Raw genomic sequence first — 19826 nt, 5'->3', positions numbered from 1 at the left:
TCTCCTACCCCCTTTTATTTTCATTTTTTAAATTTCGTTTTCATTTTATATATTTCGTTTTCATTTTTTCTAATACTCCTCAAAATGTTTCTACTCCGACGCCTCTCACCAGCCAAAGTTATTGCAGAGCATCTCAAATTTCGTTTATTGTGCTTCACTTTTGCAAAATTTCCAAGAAAGATCTTCTAATCACCTAAAAACATTGAAAATCATTTAAAATTGCCTTTTTGGAGCTTCAGTTTTGAAAAACTGCAGTGCTCCAAACGTTACCAAATATGGTCTTACACTCATGTGTTTAAGACTTTAATTTTGGAAAATATTCGAACAACGGCCTCCGACCCCCTTTCTCTAATATTAACAAAAGATTGTTGATATTTTGGTTCTGAAAACTACTACATTCGTAATATTTAGTGGGAGAATCCTTTTTTTAATACCATGGAGTATTACGTAAGAACTTCATTTTTAGGACTTCAATTTCGAAACTTTTCCAGGGGAGAGCTCCAGAACACCCCGTCCGGTAACAGCATCAAAACTTGTCCACCATAGCGTTTTTGGAATTTCAATTATGAAAAATTAAAGAGGTAGCGTGGGGGAGGAGAGGGGGCTACGTATTTCTATTTGCTTTTCAAAAAATCAATTGGAGACAGTCTATGAGTCTTATTCCTAAACCAAACTATAAATATGGACTATAATGACATTTATAAGACTAAAATTTCTAAAAATAGCTTTGGAGCCCCACGTACCTTTCTTGCCCCTAAAATATCACCAAGAACTGTAAAACTGCGTTTTCAAAACTACTATTGCAATTTTTTTTCTGGGGCGTGAATGCCCTTCCAAACCAGAAGCTGGATTCACCCATTGCTTCTAACAACATCGACTTTCGTTGAAGACTTTCTGCAGTTTGAAATGTTAAGAATTGCCAATCCCCAAATATTACTAAATATGGTTTACATCGCGTTTTTTAGATTTAAAAGTGCGCCCCGCCCTAAAATTACTTTCTGATTTCGACACTGCCTTGTTATTCCGGGAAAACCCTCCCCCTCCAGATCCCCGCTATTGTTGCACCCTCAAAACTTTCGGCCTAAATCCGCCTATGCTGAGTAAGTTAAGTTTTAAAGACTAATTTCGCATACACTTAAATTTGTTTAATTCAGGATTCGGTGGGTTGTCAGTTACGTTATGCAGTTGTTTATTGGAGGCCCCGACTTCAAAAGGTTATTAAAAATTAAGAGATCGTATATAATTAGTTAGGTATTTAAAATAATTCATCGTATAGTAATTTAAATCAGTGTTTATTTTGTAATTCAGTGTTTAGTTTAGTTGCATTTTGTGCTGGAATTGTAAAATAAATTTCATTTCTATGTTTGGGTAGGAAATAGAATGTAAGTATAATCAGTTATTTTATTGCTTTTTAGTTCCTGGGTATTTTTTGAAGGCGGTTTTTTTTTTATTTAAAAGTAATTTATTTCCTATGATTAATCAAATATGCAACACAAACATTTGTACTGCTTCAAACAATTTGTAAATTTGAATAAGAGAAAAGTAGCCATATGCAAAAGGTAAATGCCTCCTTACTATGGTATTCTTTTTAATGGTAATATATTGAGAAGTTCTTTTATTAACATTTCACTTAGTACCTATATGGACACCAACTAAAGACTTGAATTTTCAGAGTAAATAAAATTTGATATTGAATAAAAATGAACACAAATAATGTTATCTCTATTAAAATTTATTTTTCAGTTTAAATCACAAATAATATGTTTACAAATCATTAAGTATGTGCAATGGCATCAACAGGGATAAGAGTGGTCAGAGAGCAAAAATGAGGAAATAAAAAAAAAATTGTAAAAGGGATTATATTAAAAAATGCATCAAAATAGAACCTGGAAGCTATGATATTCAAAAAATTTAAAAAAGGCTAATTTACCAGTTTTAAAGGTAATACATATTTAATTATGCATAAGTGATAATTTTGTACACTTTGCTGCATTGCACCATTTCTTGCAAAAGTGTTGATTCCTAAATACATCTAAATTTTGAAAAAGAGGCAACAATTTCTAACCCTTCAGTCCGTGAACAAAGGGTTGAGGGAGTCAAGCGCATTCTTGGATGTCAATTTTCGTATTTTTTTTAATAGAAAATTATATTTTTTTCATTAAAACATTTGAATTTTTAGTGTTAAACGAATGAGAACATAAATTTTTAAATGAAGTTTGTTTGTAAAGTACAATTTACAACAGTTTAAAATCTAAAATTTCCTAATGTGGTAGAACATACTTTTCGTAGTAAGAATTGAAAATAAATAAGTATATATATATATATATTAATGATTCGTTATCTTTATTCCTTGCATTGGAATCCGAAATTGGGTTTTAAAAACTTCCTCATACGATTGCAGGATAAAAAGAACAACTTGCCATTGCCTCATTTAATCATGAGATCCCAAACATTTTAAGAGGCTGTAAAGCCTAAAGAGATTCACCATAAATATTTTTTACACATTCTTAAATACATAAAAAAAAGTAACCATGCCAAGTTTCAATAAAATTCGAGGCTGTGGGTGGCAAGCCACATTTCTTTTAGATAAAATCCATATTTCAATCAAAGAAATTAATGAAACAAATATTAAAATGAATAAAATAAGCAGATATAAGGCGGCATGTAGTAAAAAAAACCATCCAACATTAAAAATGATTGAAATCTCAAACTAGGCATCCAACTGTCTGCGCAGCACATGTTTGACGTTTTTGGCAGATATTGCGGAAGATGAGATTCGAGGGGGGGGGAGTAGAAAAAATAACAAAACGGACCGTAAATTAAGAAAAATTGGAATTTATTCAGATTTTTGAGAAAAATAAGAGCGCTATGAGGCCTGAAACAGGCAAAAAAGGAGGAAAGGTTTTAAAAGCCAACAGAAAAAGCCGGAAAAATCTCATCCCTGCATTGAATATTTTACAAGCGAGTTTGCTTTTCAAAACAATTGCTCCTCTTACAGGCCTCTTTGAACAACTCTCAGTTGCCATGCCACCTTTCCTTCATTATTAAACCAGGTTTTGAAATTATCTCGATTCATATATGCAAATCGAGTGCTGTTCCTGCTGCTAGTTGCTGGTATGGGTACTAAAGCAGATGTCGTATTTCTGTCTGGTTGGTGGAGGTGGCGCCATGCACCTTCAATTACTAAGCCATGTTCATTTTCATAATCAACAAAGGTAGGCGGACAATATAAATATCCATCATTCAGGATGGATTCTTCCGTCAACAAAAAATTGTGGAAGCAAACAGTAGCTTTGACGATATTGGTGGTTGTAGGGGTTGATGCACGTATTGCTCTGCCAAATATTTCCCACCTTGCTGCAAGCAAACCAAAGGCATTTTCAATGGTTGTTCTAGCTCTTGAAAGTCGATAGTTGAATATTTCCTCGCTTGTTGGCAGGCTACTGCCTGGATATGGTCTAAGTAAGTTTTCCATTCGAGGAAAAGCTGCATCCGCCACAAAACAGTAGGGAGTAACAGAAGCTCTACAGGGCAGTGGTGATGCTGGGGGCAGTTGGAGCTCTCCCCTTTCTAACTTTTGTCCAAACAGTGAGGAACTGAAAACACCCCCATCATTGCATCTTCCAGGTGCACCGATGCTGACAATCGTAAATTTTAAATTCGCATCGCAAGCAGCCATCAAGTTGATACTATTGAAGCCCTTATAATTAAAGTATCTGGACTCAGATTTAAATGGCTTTCTGATATTAACATGCTTCCCGTCAATTGCCCCAAGACAGTTAGGAAAATTGCACTTTTCTAAGAAATCCAGGCTGATGTTTTGCCATAAGGAAGTATCTGGTACCTAGGAAGAACAAAAAACAAATACAGTTCATTTTGTTATCAAAACCAGCATTCGATAATAATAGTTTAAACTACTTAAATCAATAATAAATTTAGAGCCAATTAGAAATTTTGAGATGATTGAAAAGTTTTCATCTAGAAAGTTGCATACAGATATGACTCAGCAAAGTTCTGATGCACGACTAACTTCATTTAAAATTAATAACGAATGACTTCTGCGACTTGTCTTTAATTTATGCACAATGGTTTCTAGTATTTTCTGAAAATTTCCTTTAGCTCTTTTATAGATATTAAAAAAAGTCTTCAAACATGCGTATTTGTGTTACTGCTTCATTTTTTAGCACTGCTGTCGTTGCTCACTTTCTACTGCTTTATCTGCATTTCATGCTATGTTAGTAGGAGAAACGACTTTTAACTTATTAAGGATTTTTAGTGTGTAAAATCCATTTAGGCGCTGAAATCATTCAGAGAAAGTCCGGCAAAAGTGACATCATACGTAATTATTGTATTACGACCTGACCAAGTATCCAGTAATATGTAACATAGAATCTCTATTCAGTGAGCCATGACTTTGGAAAAGTGATCTTATGTGCGGGATGGACCTTACAGGGGTACCCACCCTCCTTGGGAGCAAGGGTGCACCCCCTGCCCTAAACATCATAATTTTATTATCAAAATTTCATGCAAGTTTCTAATATTTGCTAACAAGAAATTTTATTTATAATTATATGGCTGCTAAAGATTTACCATGTAACCAACAAAACAACTTCCTCAACCCATGTTCATGATAGTTTACTAAATCAAAGTATATAGGTCAAATTTGGAGATGGCAACTCTAGGGGAGAGGTCTCCAAAAAAGTTGCTCATTCTGTCTCTGCTCAAAAATGTAGAAAATAATGAAATTTGAGTATTTTATTTGAAATCTGCATTGCTCATTACAAATGAAAATTAATGTTGAATTTTGCAATATATTCAAATCTGTAGTTACTATGACATTCATTAGTGTGGAAAATTAAGAAAAATGTGCCAGAGAATATATTTTCATATCAAAATTACTATCTTGTAATTGGCTTACCCAAAAACAAGTGAATTTGAAATACATTTTTAGTTGTGAAAAGAATTTTTTCAGGTTAAGCACAAGGCTTATGCTGATGAGGATATCTTTGCCCAGGCTTTTTACAAACTAGTCTTGGATGATAATGGATTACTCATCTATTTACTTAAAACTATTGCACATTACAGAAAATGTCCAATTACATTGGCAAGCAATAAAAAGAATGGAGCAATAAAAACAAATTAAACCTTTAAAAGTTATAAAGCATCTTTACTTAAAACCATACAATGAGTTAAAAAGCATGTAAAATTTTAAATGACAGAAGTGAACAACATAAAATTTACTGAACTTTTTATAAAAACAAAAAAGACTTCTGAGAGCCCTTTATTTGTGGCAGCGAGTTGGAAGCAATTGACAATATTGTGACAATCAATTAAATTATTTAGTACTTAATAGAAAAAAGAGATTGCCATACTAATTAGATAAGTATCAATAGATTGATCGCCCTATTCTTGACACTAATTTAAAAAAATAATGTGAAAGCAAGAGCAAAGGTTAAAAGTAAGAGAAGAATCTTGAGACTTTAAAAAATTGATTAAAATTACCGGCAAGTACTCGGGGGATAGAACAGCCCATAACACTTGGCAAGTTGCCCGGATTACGCAGCAAGCAGTAGAGTGGCCCATGCGGTAGGAGATTGCCAGTACCTTCTGACTGAGACCATGAGCCAGATATCTGAAATCAAAATAAAATATCATTGCTGTAACCAATATTTTAAATTCTCAAGATTGAATGCTTAAAAATATGTTTAACACATTAGCTGCCATGCCTGCCTTCGGTGATTCACATTAAACTTTACATACAGTCCATGTTAGTCATGGGTAACTGACAATTTAGAATGCAATATGACACTAAAGAATTCCATTGTAAATTATCTTGTTTTCGTGTCAAAGTCTATAATTATGAAGACATGGGGTGCAATCGCCTTGAGAGGTCAGACTTCTTTATTAACATTTAAGACAGCACAAAGAAACATCCAAGGTTCTGTTGAGAATCGAACCCAAGACCTCCAGCATCCAAAGGAAAGCTTTTACATTGTCAGCATTGTATGATTAATGCACTATTGTATTGCTTATAAAAAATGTAAAGGATTTTTTAATCAAATAAAAAAAAACAAGTTTATATTTGTCTTTATATTTTAAGCTGTTTTCAATCTTAAAATGTTTGCCTCACAATTACTGGAAGCCTGTGGTGTAAAGAAGAAAATCAGTATTAAACTAATGCTTACCTGAGTGTTATAGCTAGTTTCTCAGCAGGAGATATCACATCATCACGATAAGTTGTTTTCATTTTCTTCAGAAAGGGTTCTACTTTGCTAAGAAGCTGATCAAATCTGTAAGAATAACATCTCTAAATATACCAAATTAAATACAAGCACAAAATTAAGAACAATAATTAGATTGATAACTAACAGAGTGATGAGACTTCTGTTAAATCTTTCTTTTTTAGTTTATGCCCACTATTAATATTCAGGTGTGAGGAAAATGTAAGTTGCAAGGCAGGGTGCTGTAGCCTCTTTCTAGCCAATTTTTACATAAATTATGTACTTAAATATTAGCAACAACATTCAACACACAAGCCAGAAATTAATAATATTACATATTTCTTTACTCTTAATTTTAAGATTTTAATTTGCATCGTGTTTCAGATATTGAAATTGGTTGAGTCTCTATAAATTCCTAAACAGACAGTCTTCACCACCTGATACATTCTTTTGCACACTCCTAAGCAGAAAAAAATTGAGGGTTTTATTATTCAATTTCAAGCCTTTAAAAAAAAAAAAAACCTCCCCTAAAATTACACATATCGGCCAGCAAGCAGGGCCTGATTACCAAATAAGCTCCGGAAACTTGAGCTTCCTCTCCAAAATTTTTAGGGGGCACAAATATACCTGTAAAACTGGTTAAAAATTACAGTTTCTGCTTTCAACTGTGTTTCTTAATGATATTGCAAACATTAGAACTTGCTAGACAAAATTTTTTGAAAGAATTAAATAACTATAGAAATATATTTGATAAAATGTAGCCACAAGCTAGATTTTCAAATGTGGGATTTGATTCAAGGTGGAATTAAGTTTAATTCAAGAATTCTGCTGGCCCTTTTTGCGTTAGTCAGTGTTGTATAGAATGTTTAGAAAAAGTTTCGCAAACAAAAAAGTGGAGAAGGGGGGGGGGGGCAAAATGAGACCAAGCTTCCCCTAATATCAGAGGTTAATCAAACCCTGCCAGCTGCCAGCAAGGTCATGTACCAAGTATTGTTTTAATTACTTTCTTTATTTACTAATTCTTATGGTATGAGCACAGGGTTTTTCAAAGTTGAGTATTTTTAAATGCCTTTTAAAGTGGGTGTAGCTGACACAAGAAACCGACAAACAAAAGAATTATACTCAGAAGAATGTGTAATCTTACCTTTGTGTGGACATTCTGAAGTATAAGTGAAGTGACTCTCCTCGTCTGCTCTTAAATCTTGTACGAGGGTATAAAACTCACTCGTGGTTTGGCGAGTCTGCAGGAGTTCTCTTACCCAGTACCTTCGCTGGCCAGACACTTCCTTGTACCTCATCAAGGCTTCGGAAATCTCTTTTATTTTCCGTACAGTTAGGATAACTCCTTGATGATTTTCTCGCCTTAGGAATTTTCCCAAACTGACAAAGAGCTTTATGTAACGAATTCTGCAAATATTTATGAAACGTTTGTTATAGCAACGTTTGATTTTGATGTATCTTCTAGGACCTGAGCTATCGCTGAACATAAATATGGACAGTAAAGCTATTTTAATATATCGTTTGACTAATGACGAATAGTCGTTGGCATTCCGCAGCACCGAAATAACAGCGACCGTACAAAATATATCTTGCAGATTCATTTGAAAAAGCAGAATTAATTAATGTAAACAAGAGCAGAACCAAAATTGAGCGCAAGTTCGCGGTAAAAAAAAAGCGTGAGAGCTGAATGTAGTTGCATTTCATTGGTCTCCACAAGATGAGCGCGCTATCTCTCAATTGGATAAATACTGTCACGTGCGTCCGCAATATACGAATGCATGTCCCCGTTCGGAAAACGTACGTCCATCCGCTTTACGGAGCTCACGCGCTGTACGGACGCAGTTTGAATGTTGCTTATGTTGTGGGGTCAATGGCAGTCTTCTTAGCGGACGCCGTGATTGCAGACCACGTGCGACCAAACTATGGGAAACGGTTCTGGTTGACACGGGAATATTCAGGGTATCTTGCACCTGCTGCAAAATCCAGGAACAAGTGACTTGTGGGTCTGCTACAGCTTGTCGGTGAATGCGTCGATCCACGCATTCTGACGTCACTTTGTCTGCCCCTGCACCCCTCAATATTGCCGAATTTCGTTGTTCCAACCATCTTCGGCACAGCCGATGCACCGTGCTCGCATCCATGTGGGTATCAGCTGCGATTTGACGTACGGACCACCCTCCCCTTCTCAGTCGGATCACCATACCCCTCGTAAAATCATCTATCTGCTGGAACTGCCTTCGTTGACAACGGCCTGGCATTCACTCGTGTTACACGTATCTTCCAAGACAAAAACAAAATTTCTTCGATAGTTATCCAGTCAGAAATAACGACACGAATATTGCCCATTCTGCAAGTTCCTTCCCTTATATCTTACTTCACGTGCGTCGGAGAGCTGCGCATTTCACATCATTTACATAACTCAGTGATGTACGTCTACTCTAAAATTTGCATAAATTTCTGAATACTCCTTCTTGGTGTTGCATTTTCGATGTCGAGCAGTGTATTTAATCAATGCAGCTGTAAGCCTTTCCACATAATAAAAAATGGCCTTTAATAAAATGAGGTAGAAGACCACTGATGTAAATGATTCTGGCCAAAATAGTACAAAAGTAAAAGATGATTAATTTTGTGTTTGGTTTAATTTAATATTTTGTATTGATCTTTAAACTTTATATTGAAGTGTAAACTTCTTTTAAAAACTCTTGAGTATTTTTGAGGCGGGGAAAAACCATTCATTTCGTGACACCGTCACTTCACCTCACTGACATTTGGTATACAGCGCACGCGCGGCTTCTCTCAGTTCCTTTACTACGTTGCTTTCATTGGGAACTGCGAACCTCAGTAGCGCTGTCAGCAACGCATGAGTCTCTTAATCCGATTCATGAGTAAGTAATCTCAAGGAGCGTGAGTTCGATCTTCACCCGGGTCAGTACATTTCTTGTCCTTCAGAAGAAAACATTATTAAGCTAATATAATGTTTTTGAAGTGAGAACTTCTTTAGACGCTTTGGGCATTTTTTGCGATGGGAAAAACATTAATGTTTCTGATATCGGTGATACATGTGTTTGTTGTTGACACTCTGCAAATGTACAGTTAATTGTAATGGTAGCTGTTTATATTTCACCGTCTAAGTTTATAAAAGCAATACAAGAATTTTTGAATGGAAGCTTGTTAAATTTTTCTAAAGACGCTTCTGCATTATTTCAAAATAAAATTGGGAAGAGCTTTGATGATTTGCCAATGATTTTGAGAGGGTATTTCAGCATCAAATTTGCAGATGATAAAAATCTACCACTGATTCAATTTTCAAATCGAGAATTTAATTTAACGATGTCCGGTTATTGCAATCTTAGCACAAAGAGATATAAAACTACAACTGATGCAGTCTGTACAATATATTTAAATGGATTCGAATCAAAATTGTTTCTTTTCTATTTGAGTTATCATAAACCTATGGAATCAGTTTTGGAATATAATGATAATAATGAAAACAATCAGGGTCCTAGAAAAATCATGCTTTTTTTTTTTTTTTTTTGGAAAAAATTAAAACAATTGGGATTTTTGAATTTAAATCAGATTTGTTTTGTTTAAATCAATTTTTTTTATTTTTTAAAAAGGCTTCATAAACTTTCTTAATTGATTAATTTATACTATTAAATACAAGGTTATCATTCAAGAATATCCCGGTTTTAAAATTTTGTATTTCATAAACTATTACACTTAGCACTATAAATAATACCTACATAAAAATAAAAACGAACTGCAAACTTTTTTTTTCACTCACAAATGTTCGATGTGTGCGCCTTTCATAACGCGACACACCTCTATAACATACATTTTGGAGTGTTTCACTGTCAATTTTTCGCAAATGCGATCTTTCAGTTCTTGCAATGTTGTAGGCAATGGTGGTGTATAAACAGTTTTTGACGAAACCTCATTAAAAAATCACATGGGTTTAAGCTTGGGGATCTGGCTCGCCAACGCATAAAGGGTTGATTATCACCTGCACGGCCGTCAGTGGCGCAGCGAATTGCCCCCCAAACGCACTGGGGGGGGGGACATCCCCAGAGGTCTTAGTTTTAACATTGTTGCCAATCCTAATACAGTAGTTAATACCGTAGAGGGGAAATACTTGGGTAGAGAGCGCGGAGCAACCCGCAAGCCATGCCCAAGATAAGGACGTTGCTACTACTCCTCGAAAATAAGCAGCTATGATTGGCTAACGAAGTCTACTCCAGTAGGGACTACTTATTGGCAAAGTAATCGCTTATTTTGGCAAAAAACTTCTAATTATACAGGAAATAAATTACATGACGAATTATACAGTTCAGTAATATTGTCGGTTGCCATTTTTTTCTCGCATGCAGAGAAATATGCTCGGAATCAATGTTACAAAAGCTTTGAGGCTTTGTCGTAAGCAAAAGCATTTTAAATGTTTCCTTTTTTATTATTCTTAAGAAATGCTGACGTGTATGAGAATTTTGTGGGATCGTTATTGCTATGAGGACTCCCCTTGGATTTTTTTTTTCCTTTTTTTTTTGGGGGGGGGGAGAATGTACTAGTACTAGTTCTCATGGATTTTTGAACTAGTATTCCATAGAGTCCCTACGGAGATTTTTAGAGGACGGAAGGCGTTAAGAGCTATGTATTGGAAAGGAGATCTCTTAGAGATAACTGCTGTCTTTATACTCTAATGGAGACTTTCAGGGAATGTTTTTTTTATGTAAAAGAGCTTGAGTTCATGAGTATTAAATGTCCTCATTCACAGGGGTGCCCACCTAGGGGGATCATGGCATTTTTAGGGGAGTGCTTCTAGGGGTATTTTTCTCATTTGGGAAAATTCTTGCTCGGGGAGGGGCGTTTTTTGCGATATTGAGGAGATGTGCCCTTGCCCATCGGGGATGAGCACCCCTGTCATTCAAATGAAACTTTTCAGGGACTACTGTCCTTAATTTGATGCGTCGCTTGAACAGGACCGTTGATGATATTTAGGAAGGAATATACGCGGAGAGAGAGTTCATGGTGCACAGGCTGCTTTAATTAGAATTTTAAGGGGGTAGTTTTAAGTGATATGTTTATCCTCTAATTAGAGGGACTCTCTTAATGGAGGGGGCACTCCGGTCATGGACGCCCATATGGGCGGAAAGTGAGGGCTCAAGCCCACCTTAGAAATCACAGAGGTGTCCCCCTAAGGGCAAGGGCGCACCCCTCTCAATATTGCGCCCCCTTCCCAATTAGAAAAATACCCCTCAAATCACCCCCTAAAAATTTTAATGGCGCAGTCTGCGCCATGCCCCCCCCCCCCTCCTAGGTGGGCACCCTCGGAAATCAGAACTTCCTGGATTTTAGTACTTTTTCTTTGCAAAAATGTATTAACATTTCTCTAGCTAAATGAGTAAGTTATTAAAAATGTCAAATTTTAATAACTCTAACCTGTACAGAAATCGGTTTCCACGGGGAAAATATATCCTGCTAAACCGTGCGGAAAATATCTAGGTCCCCGCTCCTCTTAAAATTTTGTATGGTGCCCATTTTCCGGGATCAATATGATATATCAATATTCTCCAGGGTTTAATGGAGTCAGGACATCCCTCATGAGAAATTATAGGCACCATATGATACTATTAAACTGTTGTCTTCATTCCAAGATCGTCATTTTTGGGGATCAGGAGGTGTCGACTGCCCCCTCCCCCCATAAGAAAATTTTTGGACCAATGTCGACTGCTATACTTTATCTTAATGAAGATTGGCACGGTTGACGCTATTCCGAAACTGTTGACTTTTTCTTGTTCAGCATCATTTGTAGTATTTCTTCAGGAGAGAAATCCGACACTGCCTGTTTTTGTTTCTGACTTTGTATGCATATCGCGCGTCAGCATTATGTTAACGTCATATGTTCCTAAGCATGAATCTAGCTTTGTAACCATGTTTCTGATCCACATACAGACAGCTTTTTGGACGATATAGTTATGAATCCCCTACTGTATATATGTATATATGCACAATGGTAGCAGGGGATTATGAGTGTCCTCGGTTCCAGGCCTGGATCTGCGTTCCAGCAGACTCCGCGGTGCAGGCCCAAACAGCACAAATCGTCTCAAAATCGTAGAAGTAATGTAACATCAACGTGATCACATGTACCGAAATCCTCTTAAATTCGTAGAGAACTGGTTGATAAAACAGCAAAATGTCCGCCCAGCACAGCGATTTTACGTGAAATCGCTGTAGATATGATATGACTTTCAACATTTTTGGGAGCAATTATCAACGTTTTTTGGATGCTTACAAAATATCAACGATATTTCTATGTTGGTTATATTGTGCTCTGGAGGAGTTTTCAACGGATTTTAGAGGTTAAATGGATTTATCTACTAATATTAGATGAACTAACAACCGGTTTCAAAGGATTTATCAACGATTTTCTCATGTGTTTGTGTCACGAAATATCTACATAAATTGCATCTTGGTAAATTAATTACCAATAATTTATAGACTGTTTGCACACTTTTTGAAAGTCTTAAAAACTTTTTTACCCTCAAACTTTTTAAAACAGTAATATACTTAAGATTTTTTAAAAAATCATTTGAATAAAATTCAAATTTGGAATATAACTCAATAAAATAATTAAGAAAGACAAGAAAAATGAAATAATTTTTAAATTGATTTCAAATATAAATAAATATGCATATATTTTTTAAAGAATTTAAGAAAAAATGGCTAATGTTAACTATTTTTAGCGTTTTAAAAAGTAATTTTAAAGATTTAAGACTTTCAAGAAACATGGCAGTAATCTATGAATCATTGATAACCTATTTTGTGTTCATATTTAAATAGACAATAAACCGTTTCTTTTGTATGCACAATTCACAAATTTTATTCCAGCAATAATCTGAACAAAAAAACAAAATAATAATAATAATAATAATAATAATAATAATAACAATAATAATATGAGACTTTTTAATTCAAAGCTATCTCTACGTCGTTCTTGACGATCAGAACATTGTCTCTTGAATTTAGAAAACATAATTTAAAAGAACTTAAAAAGCAGGCAATATACTTACTTCACGTTAATACAAGAAATCACTAATTCATTTACACACTCGCGCTCGCAACAATACACAAGCCGACAACAGACAACGTGGAAACATACTACAGTCAGCCATTTTTCTAAACTGAAATTGTTGCGCATGAGCAGATTAGTTTTCAGACATGTAAAAACTCGTCAAAATGATTACAAAAATTAGAGATACGCTATATACTATAAATGTAAACTTTCAAACATATTTTGGATTTATTTTGAAACTTGTGCCAATTTCGTACTTTTGTCAACCATATTTGGAAATGCCCAACTACGTGAGGAAATCTACATCGCGTCGATATCCGTTCGTGATATGTCATGAGTTTTGCACCAGTTCAACGATATAACGACGAATATTGGAAGATCTGTGCTGTCTGGGGGGGGGGGGGGGCCCAACGTCCCAAGAAATTGGGGAAAAAATAGAAAAAAAAATAATAATTTGAATTTTTGGCATCTTGAATTCAAATTATGTTTTTCGCAATCACGAGCGTGTGTGTTTGTATAGGCGCATGTGTGTGGATGCGTGGGTGCTTAAGTGTATGTATGCATGTGTGTGAGTGAGTGTTGTGTACGTGCGTGTGCGTGTAGGTATTCGTGTGTGTGTGTGTGTGTAGGCGTTCGTGTGTGTGAAACATGGACGCCACCGCCCAGCAAAAGTGGACTTCGGGGGACAGTGCTCAGGACCAGCCGCGCCGCCGCCGGTGGACGGTGGTGCTGCAGGCCTGGTCCAAGCTGAAAAAGGCACGGACGCCAAAAACGGTCAAGTGAGAACAATAAGCAATCGTGATTGCTCAAAAAAAAGTAAAAAACTACACAGACTTAATTACGTCACAAACATACTACTAGGGGAAGGGCCCTACAGATTTTTGGGCACAAAATTTATAGATCCGGGCCTCCTCAGTTTAAAGTAAAAAACAGCCCCTGGTCAAGAAAAAAATTGGGACCACCAATACAGGGCCGCCAGAAAGTTTTCCTTCAAGATCTTATAGTTTTTTCAATCGGAGACTACCCTCCTTTAAGACCAAACCGTCCAAATAACGGGCCTGACCCCCCCCCCCACGACTATATGGCTTTATTGTGATAATCGTAAACAATGCAGTTTGCAGTTGTCCCTGATAAAAAAAAATACTTTGTGCTGATTAATTAACACGAATACGACGATCAGCCAGCAGGGGCGGATACAGAAAAATCATTTGGAGGGGGTACGGAAAATTGAATATAGCTCCCCCCCCCTCCCTTCGATGTTTTATAACAAAGTCTTAATGGCTTTATTTTTAAATGTGCATGTTGTTTATTTCTCCTTTATATCAATGAATCTACTTCGAAGTACATAAATATTATGCACCAATATACTTTTAATGTGGACGGAAAGCATCTTTAACGTTTCAAGCCATTTAAATACTAAACCCAATATAATGTCACCGAGATGCTAGACAATGAGCAGTTTTACTCAGGAAAATTGCCATAAAGATTATAATACAAGGGCAAGGTTATTAAATAAACCCATATCTCACTTGACTTTTTTTAATTAATTTATAAAGAAAATCATAACTTCATAACATATAAGTTTTACTGAAGAATTCAGAAACTATTTCTGTGTGAATTTCAAAACAATTGCTGATTTTTTCTTAAAAACATGATACAGTTGAGATAACATATTGATACTACATGCCGTTTCTATTAAAAATCATGGTTTTTCCAAGAAACTACCATATGATTTCTTTCATTTTGCATTTTTTATAAGCTGAAAAAGAAATCTATTATTTCGCAAATAGGTTCCTGGATCAAAATGACTCTTTTAGGTACGCCTACAAATTAAAAAAATAAATGTTAATTATTGATTCCATGAAAGAAGAATTAGTGGACGAATCGCGATAATACGGTCCCTTGAATTCGAAACCAGCGAGTTAAATGTATTCTGCAACTCTGAGCCTCTGACTCCAGTAATACTTCTTTAGCAAGCAAATATGCTGTGTGTATTTTGTGTTCTTTTTAATTAACTACGTAAAAAATGCAAAAGAAAGGTCAATTAAAAAGTAATAAATAAAATAGTGAAATTAATTCATCCTTTGGGGGGGGGGGCAACTCCCAGCCAGTGTAGCGTAGATTACCTTTACCACCTCTATTACCTTTGGTGATAACAAAACCCCTCCTGAAACGTTGGTCAAAAAGAAAAAAAAAATCAAAACCATTTATTCCTAGAAAGAAAAAAAAAATCGATTTCTCTATTCATGTCATAGTTAGAAACAACTGCCATAGCGCATTACAGAAGTGGGAAAAGCAGATTCTGAATTGGAATTTGGAGTTTAGGTTAGGGTAGGAAAAAAAAGCGCCAATAATCTTTTCACGGATTAATCGGTAAAATAAATTTTAGTGACCGATATGTTAATTAATGGGCGTATCTCAACTCCACATCAGGGAGATTGATATTCCGTTGAGATTCTTGAGTCATTAAATACAAAATTAATCAAAAAATTTATTTTACTTTTTTCTTCCCAAAATGGGAGAAAGCAAATATTAAATTTGTATACTCAAAGCCCAAATAATGAGGGAATTAATAAAACATTTATAAACAAATAAAATTTTGTTTTAAATATTTATTTAGCGAGACTAATTTTCGTCGTCATCTTTACAAATCGTCTGCATTCATTCAAGACTTAATTCAAATAGCTCTTGCATAAAGTTTTTTTTTTTTTTTTTTGTAAAATCACGTATTTTCAGGAGACACATCTAAAAAAAACTTAATACTGATAAGGATAAAGGTATCATAATGTTATACGCTGTATGTATAATCTTTATGATAAGTACACTAGTGCAAATTGGCCATATCTTATCTTTATTACCTCATCCTAATTACTAGTCTTTTTTTTTTAAAGAATATGCCTCCTTTTACCTTACCTAGAAAATCACTGGTCATGATATGAGTGTGAATTTATCCTCTGCTTCCATTCTATTTATATAAACAAGAAACTCAACGAGTAGGGTCCTATCACAATTCGTGATTTCGAAAAACATAATTTGAATTCAAGACGTCAAAATTCAAATGAATGCCAAGAGCTTTTTTTTTTTCCAAGTTATAACAATTTATACGTATGTAAGTAAAATTGTGAAATCAAAGTTTATGTGTGGTCTTTGTATTACCGTGGGGTCTCTTGGCCAAAATGTGCTACGCTGCAAATGCTTGAAAAAAATGACAGAATCTTGGAAAAAAAAGAGGAAATAAACAAAATTTTGAAACCTAAGAAATTATGGCTAAAACTAAAACAACTGAAAATGTGTGAGGGCTATCATCAAAAAACAGATAAATAATTATAAATCATGTATTAATTTAAAAAAGAAAGGCGTATCCTCTCTAATATGCACACTTGAAGGATCCATGAGCAGTGCATGTCTGGGACAATTTCTTTTACTCATCCTTTGTCCTAACATAACTGAACCAACACTTATTTGCAATATTAGCAACCAAACTTCAAATATTAAAATGTTTTGTTTGTTTTTAACCACACTTGTGAGATTTATATGAAATGTCTAGATGTAGCTGTTAAAAAATACATAGTAGCTAATTTGAGAGGTTGCAGAAGAAAATTTATATCAATCTGGTAGAAAAAATTAAATATACAGACACAGATTTGATACAAGAACTTTATTTATAGCTTCCAAAAATATAAGCATAGTGGGTACCGATTCAAATTATCAAATCTTTATTTCTTCATGAATGAAACAGAAATATAACTGTTTAACAAATTGGATTTGATCAAAAGTTCCTAATTGAATGGAAATGGAGCAAGTCTCCAAACAATATGGTAAAAACCTTTAAAAATTAACCAATTCCTATTAAATAAATTGTCATGAGCAGTGGTGTTCCGATAGGGCAGAGCTGTCCAACTGGCGGCCCACGGGCCGCATACGGCCCGCAAACACATAGTGTGCGGAACGCATCGATGTTGACATTCCTGCCCTTGTCAAGAAAGTGGATCGGCCTCAGTTTCGCCATTAAAATGTAAGCGTATTGTTTTATAATCCCTTTGTTTCATTGTTTTATAATTAATAATTCAACTATTAATTGTTATTGTATAAGAGGTAAGAGGTTATTGTTCAACTCTCTTTCAAACTGTGGCCCACCAGGTGATCAGTGACCACAATTCTGGCCCGTGGGCTCTTTGCAGTTGGACAGCCCTGCCATAGGGTATACTCCATATATGCCGTATACTCTCAAATTATTTTTAGACACACAGCGTATACCCTCAAGCTTCAAAAATTTTCATGTTTTGACATATTATGTATATGATCGCATACGCATACTATGCATTATGGATTACTGGGAGTACATCCTCAGAAAAATTGATGGGAACATCACTGGTTATGAGGCATGTTATGTCTTCAGCAGTGATGTTCCCATCAATTTTTCTGAGGATATACTCCCACCCATTATGCACAATTTGGGTATGTGATCATATACATAGTATGTCATAACATGAAAATTTATGAAGCTTGAGGGCATACACTTTAAATCTAAAAAATGTTTGAGAGTATACGGCATATATGGGAACACCACTGGTCTTCAGATACTTCCACCCTTCTTTAATGACAAGCAGACAAATTACACAAAATACTTCCAATATTTTGCCCCAATGTCTCGTAAGTTCTACCATTATCCTGCTTCACACTGTTCCTTCAATGTTCTACGTAAGATGCCTTTAAAGATGTCTTAACAAGCTTCTAGGCAAAGATCTAGAAAAAGGAAGATCCCAGCTTTAAATCTTTAAGAATATGCTCCTACTTAGTCTTCCATGGAACTTAAAAATTTACTTTCTAAATTTTCATTTAAACTATTTTACAAAAACTATGGGTACTATTAACAAAGTTGGGGTAAGCGATATCAAGACGTGAAAGAAACAGGTGATCTAAAGAAGCTCTAAACATCTCTATAAGGAGTAAAATTGCTTAACACTTTTTCATCAGGGATGTGTAAAGAAGTTTCAGAAGGTATAAAAATTGCTTAACTAAAAAATACACAGTAAAAATTAATTTAGGTTAGCTATGCCAATCACTGTAAATTCATGGGATCAATGAGCCTGAGCTGTTATCTTTCACTAACAGTTCAGTTAGCAAAAGCTAACACAGTTAGCTTTTGCTAACACTCCTCAGATGTGTAGACAAAATACTACATAGTACAATTAACTCTCAATTGCTGTACTCAAAAGTCCTGAAAAACCGGCTGTAACCTTTGAGTTACGGGAAGCAACCACAGCCTTCTTAAGAGTAGGGACCCAATGAAATCTATGCGAAAAGGAAATATTAGAGTTAGAGTCAACTGCATAACACAAATCAAGAATAATAAAAAGTTAGAATATAAGGAAAAAAATCATGTACACTTGTTATTTGATGATTTTAAATTTGAATAATTTCCTTCTTGATTACTTATTACAGATTAAAACTCTTGAAATATCACACACATTCATACTTCTGTTGAATCAGTTATTACTCTTCAGGCACAGACTAAATTGAAAAGCATAAGCAAAGGAACTGACAGCAAATCTCTCTACTATGTGCCATTCAGTCGGGAATTTTCAGTTCCTGCAGCTGCACATGCGAAACTTCTTGGACTGCGGGGGGAAAAAACAACTTAATTTAAAACTTAAATGCACCAATATTACTATGCATCATAATCATACTAGAATAATACACAATGCATTGTTTTTTCTACTTTTTATCAAAATATCAAATTGCAGTTGTTTCTCTGTTTAACGACGCTCTATTGAACGACTTTCACAGTCCCAGATACTCTACTGCAGTTTTAGAAACATTCCATTTAACTACGATTTTTTGTGGCCCCCTCAAAGTCGTTAAATAGAGTCAACTGTATTATATTTCTCATCTATTTCTAATTAAATTATTTATTTTATAGTTTTAATAGGTTAACAAGCTGTTTTTAATAGCTTACTCTGTTTTACTTTTTTTGAACAAAAATCAATAAACAATCAAAAGTTAGAACACATGGGAAAAAGTTTATGTAGGCTTGTTCCATTTGTCAACTTTTAAAGTTTAAAGTTGTATGATTTTCTACTTGATCACCTGTTACAGATGAAAACCCTTGAAACATCACACAGATCCATACTTCTGTTTATTCAGTTGTTACTCGTTAGGCTCAAGCTAAACTGAAAAGTACAAGCAGAGGAAATGACTGACAGTAAATTAAGCCAAATCTCTCTACCATGTACCATTCAGTCAGGAATTCAGTTTCTGAAGCTGCACGCCCAAAATACTTCTTTAACTGTGGGGGGAAAAAACGACTTAATTTAAATCTTAATTGCAACAATATTATAATGTATCATAATGGAGTAGTACGCAATGCATGAGTTTTTCACTGTTTTCATAAACACATTATTATATTTCTGTTGTCTATTACACCAGGTTTCTACTTACTCAGATGAACAATATAGAAGAGCATCCAAAAGGAGAACAATTATAATAAAATAATATGAATTAGACATTTTTCTGCCTTCTGTGCATAGAAAAAAATT

This window comes from Uloborus diversus, chromosome 3, assembly GCF_026930045.1.
Source record: "Uloborus diversus isolate 005 chromosome 3, Udiv.v.3.1, whole genome shotgun sequence".
Classification (NCBI taxonomy): domain Eukaryota; kingdom Metazoa; phylum Arthropoda; class Arachnida; order Araneae; family Uloboridae; genus Uloborus; species Uloborus diversus.
Note: the sequence above shows the minus strand (reverse complement) of the source record.